The sequence below is a fragment of the Uloborus diversus genome, chromosome 2, assembly GCF_026930045.1.
Source record: "Uloborus diversus isolate 005 chromosome 2, Udiv.v.3.1, whole genome shotgun sequence".
Taxonomy (NCBI): domain Eukaryota; kingdom Metazoa; phylum Arthropoda; class Arachnida; order Araneae; family Uloboridae; genus Uloborus; species Uloborus diversus.
The window spans coordinates 80,579,532-80,593,646 of NC_072732.1; the positions used below are offsets into that span (position 1 = coordinate 80,579,532).

At 32.6% G+C, this 14,115-nt stretch overlaps 1 protein-coding gene across 1 annotated transcript in view; it reads left to right on the forward strand.

Annotated features, from left to right (window-relative positions):
- The window catches only part of LOC129235253 (sec1 family domain-containing protein 1-like), an 89,682-nt gene that overhangs the window by 27,329 nt on the left and 48,238 nt on the right, over window positions 1-14,115 (forward strand). The window lies entirely within an intron of this gene.

Sequence of the window (14,115 nt, forward strand, 5' to 3'; positions counted from 1 at the left end):
AATATCTATTTTCAAAAAGATATTGTCATCCAAAGTGGCTATCAAAACCGCTCGAGTGAAAATTAGCTTACTTTCAAAGCGCTGTAGCTCAAGTTTGTCACCTCGTATCTTCTTTTCATTAATAGCATTAGAAAGAACATATTTTTTCTTTCAAAATAAGTTTTTTCTTCGATGATGTTCTTTCGAATAAGGATAAAAAAAATAAGTTTTTCGGTCGAAAGTTTTAACTGTTATAACGAATTGACATGTTTAAGCTCACGGAAATTTTATCACACTGGAAACCTGAAATTTTAGGAGCTCAAAGTACTTTTGGTTATCAATATGTTCTAGTATTGTTTTTTAATTTGAATTCATTAACTTTTGTGTAGCACACAGGGACACAGAGAGCTAAGGTGGGCCCCTTGTCAGTTATGTCGCCAGGCCCCTCCCACCTCCCAAAATAAGAAAAAAAAACGAAAAAAGGGGGGGGAGAGAAAAACAAAAACAAAGCTGCTTACTAGAAAACAATTAACTCTATTTTAAGTGCCACAGAGTAAATTTTTCTAAATCTTTACGTCTTCTCTTATTCAGAGTTTTTTCCCCTCTTTTTCTTTCTTCCTTTATTTTTTCTTTCTTTCGTTTTTTTGTGTCAGTGTCGCTGGGCCTCCCCAAGGCCTGGGCCCCTAGTTTCTGGCTAGGCTGACCCAGTGTTTCTTTCAGATCTTTTGCTCCAAGGGGGCATTTTGAAAGTTTGGGGGGACATGGGTGTATTTAAGGGGGCAGGTCACTTTAAGAATTCGGAGGGTTCAAGGGCATATTTAAGGAGTGTGACACATAACCCCCCCCTCCCCTCCAAGAAATTAAATCAAAATTATTATCAACTCTGAATAATTTTCTAATTTCAATTTGTGCAGTTACCAACATGTTTGGCTTGCCCGCCCCTCCTCAAATAAATCCCTGTATGTGTCCACGAACAGGATGATATGAGTTTTAAAAACACTCCTGGTTCATTATATCGTTCCCACAAAAATGTAACAGATCAAAAGACTGACAGTACTGCAATATCATGAAAAACAAAAAATTTTATTAGAAAATAAAAAAAAAGTAGTGAAAACATTTCTTAATCATTAAAATATGCACAAAATCACTCTAAGCGAGAAAAATACTATCATGTTTCATATTGACAGTCCTCCGTCACACTGCAAATGCATAAGAAACTTAAGTTTATGAAACACGTAACGAAGCCTGAACATTGTGTAATAAAAATTATTTAAAATGAAGCACATTTACAGAAACAAATATTCGTTGAATTTGCTCCATCTTAGAGATGCAAACAATCGGGGGGGAAACGGAAAATTTCCGAAAAAAACGGAAAAAAAAAAACGTTTTTTCCCGAAGAAATAAATTTCCACTTCGGAAAAATTGAAAAAAAAAAAGAATTTTTTCAACTTTTCAGGGTTTTAGTTGAAATTTTCAGCAAAAAGTGATTAGAAATTTCTCACACTTAAATTCTGATGCAATTTCCTCCCCCCTCCCGTTTTATGTTAAAATACTGTCTAACATTAATGCAAGTTGTTGTATGACAATATAATTTGCATATAGATCAAAAAATGTTTAATACTTTTTACAAAAAAGCTTAAACCAATAACCTTAATGAAGAATTTATTTTCCTTCTTCATAAAACAAACAAGCATAATTTTAATCACAAAGCTATGTTTCTGCTGACTGTGAACCAAATGTACAAAGTGCGGCAAAAAAAAACACGGGCAAGCAATTTTCCAAGAAACTTTATTAAAAATAAATAAACTAACAAAACACAAAAAATAATAATATGAGAAGACCTTTAGCAATCATTAAATTTAATTGGTTTCAAACTAGCAACCTTTTGCAGTAATACAGAGATGCAACTGCTTATTGAAATTTTCATTCAAGGGCAGCAAATCCTTTTATCAATCCTGTTCCCTATAAAGCAATTGGTTTAGAGAATTCAATTTTATGATGGGATTGAGGAGGAGCGAGTAGATCGTCCACTTAAAAAAAGATATCTTGTCAAAAACGCTTTGAACCACTCTTGTCTTTTTGGCCATATGAATCGTTTAAAGGAAAATATCCAGTCTACAATGCTGAAGTGCTCTTAGGCCCACAGAAATACAATAACTTCTAAAATGTCCTCTGGTTCACTTTTTGATTCATTCTACGGGCCTCATCCACAAAGAAATAGGGATTTTTTATCGCTTGTCCTGATTCCATCTCAGACCAAGCCTGACTTTAGATTTTGGCAATATCTAACACTTTCTAAGGTGCTTGGAGTGTCTACCAAGGGCGCCCATATGCAAAATTTTAAGGGGTGGGGGGACTCTAATATTTTCCCCATGGTTTAGCAGGATATTTTTCCCATGGAAACCGACTTTAGTACAGATTAGAGCTAATAAAATTTAACATTTTTGACAACTAATTCATTAATGGCTGCAGAAAAATTGTTTTTACATTTTTACAAAGAAAAAAGTATTAAAAGGAAGAGGAAGTTCTCATTTACAAAAGGAGGGGGCTTGAGCCCCCACTTCCTCCCCTATATGGGAGCCTATGGTGTCTGCAGACCAAATCCTATGGTTCTGGGGGATATGAACCGGTTGAACGGTAAATCTTGAAAAGTATCGGTTGAAAGGTATCTCTTAAAGCGTGGACTTGCGGGCCCATCTCAAACGTTTCTGGCATCTTTAGAGTCATACAAATGCCTGAATTTTTGGAACTTGCAAAACTTCTGTTTGAGCTGTTTTTCCCCTTAGTCGCACTTATCGGTCACAAATTCCCACAAACGACTGCTCTTGTGGAAACCCGAGGATATCATTGAACTCACTTTTGGATGACCTAACGAAAAACTGAAATGTTCACTGTTTATTTTTGTACACTTTCCAGACATCGACTATTATTTCCAAGCCACTTGAAACGACATGCTGTTTCAAATACTGTTTGTCGAGGCACAACAAGCAAACGAACTGTCGTTCTACTTGGTTGAACAACTTAAAATAGCAGTTATTTCGCTTAAAATTGAAAGAAAACCTAAAAACAATACATGAATTAGGTAATATATTGTAAATTATTTCCTAATAAAGTGAGAAACAAAAATAAATTGGGTACTCATTAAAATGAAATTACCTGTCTTCCATTCAATAATACAATTTTTGTCCAATATTTTTTTTACCGCACCCTGTATACTGCTGTAATAAGCAAAAAAGGAGACTTTGCAGTTGGGCTCAAGTTGAGATATTGTATTTTAAAGTGTGGCTCTTCCATACATTTGATTCAGATGTCTTCTTTTTTTTTTTTTTTTTTTTTTTTTTTTTTTTTTTTTTTAAGGATTTTTCAAAACAATAGCTCTTGATCAAATGACCCTAAAACATTTTACTTATTAAGTAAAATGCCAAACAGAGAACAACTTGGTTATGATAACTCAAATTTGTTCAAAAGGGCCCCTATGACTACTTGAATAAACTTAACCATATGAATAAACTTAAACTCCAGTTTAATTTTGGTTCAGCTTAAGAAAAAACAATTTAGTTTTGATTTGGACTTAGACTGGATTGGAAAAAATCAAAACAAAACTCAATAGCTTTCATTTTCAGACAGTAACATATTATTTTTCTTCAAAAAAAAAAAAAAAAAAAAAAAACATCAATCATGTTTGAAAGTCGAAAATTTCAGAAGTTTCAAAGGCAATCTAAAATAGAAAATGTAATTGTTATGATTAGACACACATTGCCCAATATTATTGGTTGAGTGACGACTTGACTTATTTCTGGGTTTGACCATGAAAGCCCTCTACTCAGTTATAAAACAAAAAGGTTTTTTCTTCTAATTAATCTTACCTTTATATGTATTTCAGTCGAGCAGAAACAGATCTGTGGATAGCATATATTTTTTAATGCTTAACCCTTTATATGTTACTAGAAACACAGAGCTATTAAGAAACCCAAATTTTATTCATAAAGAAATCAAATTTTCCATTTTTTCCAATTTTTCCTGAAAAAAACCGGTAAAAAAACCGATTTTTTTCCACCACTTCAAAATTTCCGGAAATTTTACATCTCTACTTCATCTAAAGTCGAATTTTGTTTCATTAAATTGTCTTTCTTTTCCTAAATTTGAAAAAATGTGTCACAAAATAAAAATTGCAAATAGGGAAGAAAGATACCTCTCACTAAGTTTCACAGGAAAAAAAAAGACAAGGAAAACGATTAGAGTCCGGATTATGTGCACTAAAAATCATGAAGAAATGCATGCATATATATGCATTAAAAATGCTTGAAATATTCACTAAAAGCTAAAAAATATGCGCTAAAACAAAATAAATATTTGATCTTTTTTTTTTTTTTTTAACTTATGTGAAGAAAGAAGTGAAAAAAAATCTAGAGAAAAACACAGTACTTTCCATGTAAAAAATTTAAAAAAATACCATTTTTATGCATTTCTGTAAATTTATCGTCAAAAGGGGGCCAAAATCAGCGCTTACATACGCACATATGCCAACAACAGTTTTAATATGTGCAAAAATAAATAACTTATTAAATAAATAAATAACACTAAAGTTTAAAAAAATTAGGGTTTTTAAACATTGAACATAAGTTATTAATTGTCAAAGAAGCACGCATGAGAGATTTTCGAAAAGTTACTCTTACAAAAATTTTAAATGATAGCCTCAGAATAAAAAACCACTTTAGTTTTTAGCACCATAATTTAAAAAATTTTACCAAATAAGAGCTTCAGAGCCTTCTTCCAGTAAGAGCTTCAATGTTTTTCTATAATTGCATTTTTGAAACTGCAATGCGAACGCAGGGGGGGGGGAGGAATTGATTTCGACCTATAAAAAAATTTGACCGAGGACAGTCCTTGAGCTCCACCCTTTACCCTAACGTCGATAAATATAGCCTATAATCACATTTTTAAAGCTTCAATTTCTAGAAATTCCTTGGAGAGCCCTATACCTTTTGTCCCACTAGCATCAGCGAAGGAAGTCAAAAATTGCGTTTTTAAAGCTCAAATTTCAAAAATTTTCCGGGGGAGAGCCGGACCCCCCTTTCTATCAGATCTACATTTTTCTACTTGTTCCCTTCCCTTATAAAACTTTCTTCTGGTTGTGCCACTGAAATAGATCACTCATTCTTGGGATCATGGAAAACAACTTCAAAAGAAAAAAAACTCATTTCAAAAGTACTTAGAATTCCTTAAACTTTCTAATTAGTCCATGAAGTTATTCGCGAATAAAAACCAACGAACTTGGAAAAGGAAATCTGTACTTAAGGATTACAAAACATAAGCACAACTGTTTTGCATTGTTTTAGTTGGATAGCAGAATATGAATCAAATAAATATCCTTTGAAAGAAAAGTTTGCCCCCACTTCATGTGGCCAAGTTACACCTCTAGGGCAGCACACAAACACTGCCTGAAAGAAACACAGCTGACGTGGCCTCTCATTGGGCCTGGTAGCACGCATGCAAAGTCGCAAGAAAAACGCAGTTTAGAAACTTTTCCCTGAATTTTAGAATGTTATAAATTTTGAACAAAAATACTTCAAAAGCTCTAACTGTGTAATTCTATTGCACCATTAGAAAGAAGATACTTTTTCAAACAGAAACATTTTATTCTCTTGTATTATTTTAGCCACCCTGTGCGGCTGCGGAATTTGCAACCCCATGAGCACGGCCCTGTGTATCTTGCTTTAAAAGTTATTATTCATGTTTTTTTTCGGGGAAAAAATGTTAATTTTGAAAGATAACATTCTAAATTGAGAAACAAATAATTGACTTCACAAAATTCTAAGATCCACATAAGCTGTGCAGATTTCTGTCAGTTTACTGTATTGACAGTTATAAAAAATTAAGTAATTTTTTTTTTAATTCTCTTTAACTGCTGGCATTTGATTACTAGATTGAAAAAAATTTTAATAAAAGAAAATCTTTTTATAAAATTTGATTAAAGTTATGAATTAAGATTTTAACAATAGAGCTATGATAAATATTCTTTATAAAAGCAGTTATTAACAAAAAATAAAATGGGAAGGAATGAATATGCTACTTCCTCTCCCCCCCCCCCCTAAAAAAAAGCTTATTAGTACTTGCACAATTAATAAACTTTATTTCTTTAGTATGGTCAAAAAAAAGACAGGGTTGAATACATTTCACAGAGGCTTTATTTTTGCTGATATAATGCTGTTAAATATTGAGTCTTGAAGCATGGCCCCACTTGATTCTTATAGGCCATGACAATTACTGAACCTCATGGCAGCAAAGAGGGCGCTACAGGCAATCCCTGTTTCCATTCTTACCACCAAAATGTCAATTGATTGGCGGATACATAAGATGACCTCTCAGCACCTCTTGCCATTCAAAATGGGCGACATATGAAGTTTCATCTTTTGAGAATTTCAAGAGCAGATCATCTTAGATTACTAGTTGCATTGGTTTAACACAGAAAAGTCATAAATGGTCAAGGCCTGTAAGAATTAAGCGGGGCCATGCGTGAAGTCTTGACAATAAGGAACGAGTGAAAAACTTTCCAGAAGAATTAGACCATTTTTTTCTAAGTGCAAGAGCTTCTTATAACCAAATATATTTTATAATATGTGTACAGAGTGCAAGAATTTCCTATAGCAAAATATATTTTGTAATATATTTGCATATTTGTGTTTAAATTTTCATTTAGAAATGTAAACGCTTAAGAATTATTGCTTATTTTTTGCAAAAATATTTTAAAGTTTTGATGATCTTTTAATAACAAGACAGCCTAAATTGAAACAAAATATTTTTTTTAGTCCTAAAGTTTATTCTTCAACTGCATTCAATTCTCATTATTTTGTTTTTTAAATGTTTTTTATAAATATAATTTTGGTTTGTTTAGGAAGTTGTTTTTCCTATGCCATGTTACTGTCGCTTTTATTATTATTTCCTGTTTTCAGGTGTTTGATCAGTATCTGAACTTCATAACTCTTGAAGATGATATGTACATTTTAAGACACCAAGACTGTGGGTCTATAAACTATTTTGGTAAGATGGATATTTTGTCTCAATTTCGGTCAAATTGTTTACTAGTAGCCAGGGTGGCCGCCTTGATCAGTATAACTTCTTAGATTAGTACAACTCCAATAATCATTATCGCTTCGCAAATCATTTCACCTCACTCTTATGAAATCGTTTAAGCCTCAGCTGATCAAAAGTCAATTTCCCAGAGTCACTATATCAGACAATTGTTTTCGGGGAAAGTTTACTCTTATTTGAATCGACAAGCGTCAGAGAACCCTGGTTCAACTGTTTCATTTTCTGTTAATAAGGTGAATAGAATTACTTAAAAGCAAAAATAAATAACTAAATATTTGTAATAATGCTTTTTACTGTAACTTATTTCCAGAACAATTTCTCTTTTTAAATTATTTCTATATTCTCTTCAACATTTTTTTTAGAATTGAAAGTGTATTTATTTGGCAAACACTATTAATTGCTGCATTAGTCTACATTTTTCTGTGTCATGTAATTGTGTATTATCTTCCATTGCATTATTCAAGGCAATGCAATAAGAGGGCCTAGAGGGGCATTTATCTACATTTTTCTGTGTCATGTAATTGTGTATTATCTTCTATTGCATTATTCAAGGTAATGCAATAAAAGGGCCCCCCATTTGTTTTATCACCAGAGGCACCCAAACGTCTTAATCTGCCCTTGTACTGACTCTCAATGCACTGGGATGTAGGGGCCTCAAAAATACACTTTTTCCAATGTTTAGGTACAAAAATAGATATTCTTCACTAGCACACAGGGAAATTCATGCAACTAATCAATTAATCAAGCAAACAATAAATAGTATTTCACAAGCCAATTCATACACACAAACTATAGTTGACCCTTACTTGCATGGACCCTGGAGGTCTCAATCATGGCAATTTTTCACTTTCCATGACCATGTTTACCCAAAACCTGCCAGGCTGTGTTGAATGTCTACCACAAAATTTACAAAACAGTATAATTCATCTACTAAAGGAAATTCTAAACTCACAGGAATTACTTTAGTTAATGCTCAATGCACAGCAATAATCAAAAATAGAAACATCTCAATTTTTAGAAAATACTAAGTCAGGATTCTCTGTAGGAATCTTTATGGGTCACAAGAAATGTTTTGGGGGGAAAAGAAAATAGATGGTTTTAATCTTTATACATAAATGGCTACTTTTGTATGTATGTCCAGGGTAAGTTTCAAAACTACTGGACCGGTATTAACAATTTTTTCACCATAGATAGCTACATTATCAGGACGCAACATAGGCTGTAATTTATTTCCAAAAAAACTCAGTTTAAAAAAGTTATGATGGAAAACAGTAAATTTCTTGTAATTTCCCCATTAAATGAATAAATATAAAACCCATTGTTACAAAAATTTGTTGCCTTATAAGAGCAATATTAATATTGGTACTAAGTTACCGCCCTAAGCCAGGGCTAAGGCAGAAATACTTAAAATACACCACCAGCTCAGTTATTCTATCCGAGGACTGCAGTTTCGTGCTTTTTAGCACTCATCAGCCCGGAATAGGAATCACATGAGCTGGAGGCAAAAAACCTCTTAAGGGAGCCAAGAGAGCCAAATAAACTGGTAGCTAATGTAGAATTAGCACACCAGATGAGTTACCGCAGCAGTGGTGCGGTTCAACTCAAGGATTGATGGCAAAGCATGTTATTGGTAGTAAGTTACCGCCCTAAGCCAGGGCTAAGGCAGAAATGCTTAAAATACACCACCAGCTCAGTTATTCCATCCGAGGACTGCAGTTTCATGCTTTTTAGCACTCATCAGCCCGGAATAGGAATCACATGAGCTGAAAGCAAAAAACCTCATAAGGGAGCCAAGAGGGCCAAACAAACCTTGAGTTGAACCGCACCATTGTTGCGGTCACTCATCTGGTGTGCTAATTCTACATTAGCTACCAGTTTGTTTGGCTCTCTTGGCTCCCTTAAGAGGTTTTTCGTCTCCAGCTGATGTGATTCCTATTCCGGGCTGATGAATGCTAAAACGCACGAAACTGCAGTCCTTGGATGGAATAACTAAGTTGGTAGTGTATTTTAAGCAATATTAATAGTTATCATAATAAAAAATTTAAATCAAGGCTTCTCTGGAGCAACCATGAAATTTATTGCTTTCTTGGGATTTTTCCCCTCATCTATGCCAGTAATCGATAACAGAACGAAGTAAAAAGACAATTGATTTTGGCAACAGTTGGAAAATAGAAAGTGTTTATTGTCAAAAATTACACAGGCCTGCAAAATTCGGGTCATGAAAAAGTGGTTGTACTGTATTGAGTGACTTTTATTCTACTGGATGTGCTGATTTTAAGTATGACATTCATTTTTCTCAATCATAAAGATATTTTCACCAATTGGGCTTTAACATATAGGCAGAAAGACCTATCTTTTCCTATTCTGAGAGAAATAGTCTTTTCAAAATATGTGTAAGTTTATTACTTAGACTTACAAACGCGTTTATGCATCAAGCATACAATTGGAAATCAATTGCTAAATATATATACAGTGGCTCCCAAAAGTGTTCGTACACCTACGATTTTCAATGAAATAGGCCATTATCCATTGGTTAGAATTAATATTTCGGAATAGGTATTTTATTATAAGATCTATGATCTATATTTAACAAAACTACATGAAAATTTTTTATAAAACATTAAAACATAATTTTAAAAAAATCAAAAACCAAAAATTGCCGGAAATTTTATCTCACAAAAGTCTTCGTACACTTTGAAAAAATGTCAAAAAATTAGTAAATAATCTAACTTTTTACAAAGTTATTATTTAGTAGAACATCATGCAGTATCAACAAGAGCTTTTAAACGTCTGGGAATAGATTTCATTGTTTTTTCTTTCTTTTTTTGAGTAATTTCTGAGTAAGTGTTCAACCCCAATTTGAGTCTTACTGTTTCTAGCTCTATTTTCGTTTCAAAGCTGTATTTTCGTAATCTAGCCTCCAGATATCTCTAAATATGTTACATTAAGTTCAAATCTGGAGATTGAGGGGGTATTTCTAAGCTTAAGGACAATTCTTGAGGCACCAAACGCAAACGTGTGCTTCTTATCGTTATCTCGATAAAAAACAAAGTTGTTTCCGATTACCAAATTTTGGGCTAATAGTTTAAAATTGCTTTTTTAAATATTTAAATGAACAGCATGATTCATTATTTAATCAAAAAATTCCAAATTTCCAAGTCCTGATGCTGTAATGCACCCTCACACTAAAACACTTTTACCGTCCTGATTAACTGATCCAACTAAGTTCTTCAGATTAAATTCCTCATTTTTTCTTTTATTTACAATTATACAACAATTTAACCCAAAATGTTAAATTTATTTTTATCTATAAGTAAGACGTTGTTCCAAAACGTTTTGAGCTTATTTATCATTGATTTTGCGACGGAAAGCGTAAGCTTACTGTTATTCGCACGAACAAGAAAATTTCTGCAGGAAGAGGTCCCATTTATCCAGTTAATCAGAGAACTTGGCGAACAATTTTAGGTGAAAATTAAACGTAAAATGTTTCATTCAATTCTGCAGAAATTTTTTCAGCACTCAAATGTATATTTTTCATAATTTTTTTAACTGTAAACCTCCGATCACGCATTGTTAACTTTGCCAGTTGACCTTTTCTTACCGTATTTTCGATCCTATTCTTGTCTTTAAAGCATTTTATCAAGCACTTCACTATAGAATGGTATAAATTACCTAATTTAGAGACATTTCAAACCAATTTACCGCTACTGTGAGTAAACAATTCAATTTTCGAATGGTGTTTGTGGTGTTTTTCAAATATCAGTCATTTTAAAGTAATAAGCACAATATTAAGGAATAAATAAACAAAAAATTAAAGCCAAATGACTTTTAAGGGTCAACACAATGCAAAAATAATAAAAAAATGACAAATTTTAGTTTTAATCATGAATTTATTCGAAAAAATTTGAGTGTACGACGACTTTTGTGGCGTATTATTTCTCCGTCTCTTCATTTTTTGACAAATTTCAAAAATAAAATCTGGCAATATTTTGAAAAAAACTACTAAGTTTTATTCAGAATGGCATAAGAATGGCGTGAAAAAAAATTGGACTTCATATTCAAATTCAGTTTTGCGTTATTTTGGTTTTACTACAAAATTTCAAGGTGTACGAACACTTTTGGGAGCCACTGTATATTAATTTCATAGAAATAAGAACATAGTAATAATTAATCATAACAATTCAATTACAACGGAAGGCAATCTTTTCATTGGCACTGTTTTTGCAGCCAAAGACTACATAATAATGCTTCTCTGCTTTCATTCACCATGTAACCAAAATATTGCAATTAAAATAATCTTTAAAACTTTTGCTAAAATGTAAAATAATCTGCTAACTAAATTAGGCAAAGCTATAAACATCACTAAAACTTCCATTAGTTTGTCTTCATTCACAATTACAAACACTGGCCAGGTTTTGCTACTTATTTCGGAAGAAAATATTTAGCATTATTTTATGATCAACAAAAATATCTCAATATTTGATGACAATATCTCTTTGACAAAAATTAGTAACAGACAGTTTTACAAAGTAGGGAGGAGGGAACATTATCTAAGGTATCTTGAAACGATTACCTCAAATTTGGTAACATTTTAAATCACACCAAGAACCCACAATAATTGAAATTTCCCAAAACAACTAAAGCAAGTATGGTGGGATTACAAGCTGCTACGTTTTTTAAAACTGTTTGTGTTTCAATAGCCATATAGAAAAAGCTTTAGACTATGTTCAAAAAAAAAAAACTGATAAATCTTTATAAACAAGTAAAACTTCATGTTTTGGAAATTCTTAAAATTTTTTTGCATAAATGTCCTGCTTTCGTTTCTAACTGAATACTATTTCAGACTTAATACTTATTGCTATTTTACGTTTATGGGTGAATCACATCAAAGCGGCGTGTTTTGAGTTCTTTCAGTTAAAACAGAAAACGGATGAAAGTAGCGATTGTTTCTCACAATTATTACTGACCCAGGCAACGCCGGGTATTTTGCTAGTATCTATATAGATAGAACAAAGAATATATGTGTATGTATGTTCCCTATACATATCCAGTTTTTGTCGGATCTCAACCAAATTTGGCTGGGAGATACTTGGGCACCCGAGAAGGAACGTAGGGTTCGTTTTTGAACTCCAAAAGGAACCGAACTGTTCGAATTTTAATTTTAGGGCCCAAAAATGGCATTAAATGACTCTTTCTACCCGAAATAATTATCTGATTTCTTAGATTCAGGTCCCATTCGAAAGCCCGCGAAAACACCCATAGAGTTCAATCACTTCCTTCAAACTAAAAAAAAGACTGTAAAATCACCGGGAAAAAATTAAAAAGCACTACTAAGCCTAATGGAACAGAAATTTTAAATCGGGAAAGTTATCATTTGCGTTATCTCCTTTTTAATTAGTGTTCAGAAGGTTGCCATTTTTTTTTCTCGGCTGTGACTAAATAAAATTTTGTTTTTATATTGAGGTAAAAATTTCCCCTTTTGATTATTATTTGGTGATTTATCTTCTTTTTTTTTATTTGTAATTGTATTTATGGAGTGTTGTATTTAATTTTTTTGGGGGAACTTTTGATTTGCTTTTTTCTTTCTTTGAGAATGATTATTTTGACAGGAAATTTTGATGGTTTTTTTCCTCTCTCTCTAGTTAAAGCCTGATTGTTGAACATGCATCACTTGACAAAACTTTTGGCAAAGCTGGGCAATGCAGCTAGTCATTAGAATAAATTACCATAAAAATTTTAGCAAAATCAACAACCATGTGTATTTAATTATGTTGAGCATTACATGCTTCTATTTCTGCCCCATTTCCTCTCAACTCTTCAAAATTGACAAATATTTAAAATTTGTATAGCTTTTAACTTTTTTTTTTTTCTTTATTTTATTTATTTACTTTTCAGCTTTTAATAGAGGTGATGTCAAAGATTCTGAAATGGAAAAAATAATTGATAATGTTGTAGACAGTTTATTCTCAGTATTTGTGACACTTGGTAAGTAGAAAATACATTTTTTTCATTTGAAATATATATACAGTCGACTCTAGCTAACTCGAAATTGAAGGGAAGACATAAAAAATTCGAATTATCGAAAATGTTTCAAAAAATCATTTCATTTAATATAAGTACTATGTACCTCATTAAAAAATCGGTTAGAAAATGAGAACTTACCATATTTTATTTAAAATAACTGTCAAGAAGGTGTGACGGGTATTCTTTTTTCTTTCCATGTCAATTACATTTTCAGATAGGAAATAGCTTTGTGTCCATATCAGGTCTTGATTCAATGAACACCCGCTTGACATGCATGGCACTTTCTGCTTCTTTAAAGGTGATCGTTTTTGGATTGATAAGTTCTTCAATGTAATCGTCTTCCTCTTCTGTTCTCTCAACATGTTTTCACCAAGTGGAACACTCACTGGGTCCGACTCTGTGTTATCCATTTTATCAAGCATTTTTGAACTCCAATCTTCATTCTTTTCTGATCCCCTTGATTATCATCAGTTTTTAAGAATATTCTCTTTGTTTTTGAGAATGGTTGACAGTGTGCTGTTTGGAACACCAAACTTCTTCGCAATATCAATCTTTTTCTTTCCATCTTTTCAACCACATTAATCACCCCCCTTTTTTTTCTTTGCAATAAAAAGTGTAGTGCATTTTCGTTTTGTAGCCATAATTCGATGAAAAATAAGCCTTAGCTTTTTCCGAGCACTAATAAGCTAAGTAGGAAGACAAAGACTAGAACAAGAAAGGGTTGTGTTTTGAAAACTGGTCGGTTGAGATAACGTTTATTCTAGAAATTCGACCATTGTCCACTGTTAACAGGAAACAGCAGTTGAAAGACGTCTCCCCTATCACATACCTGTGGTAAACACAACTGTGAAAATCACAAACAAAAGAGAGAGCCCAAGGACCCGTTTTTTTCTCGAGTGTGTAAATGGGGGAAGATAACAAAGTAAAAGGCATAGGAGTTTGAAAATAGAGTTTTGAGGGATTGGAATTTTTTTGAGTGAATGGGAAATAAAATGAGTTAACGAGAAAAAGAAAAAAATA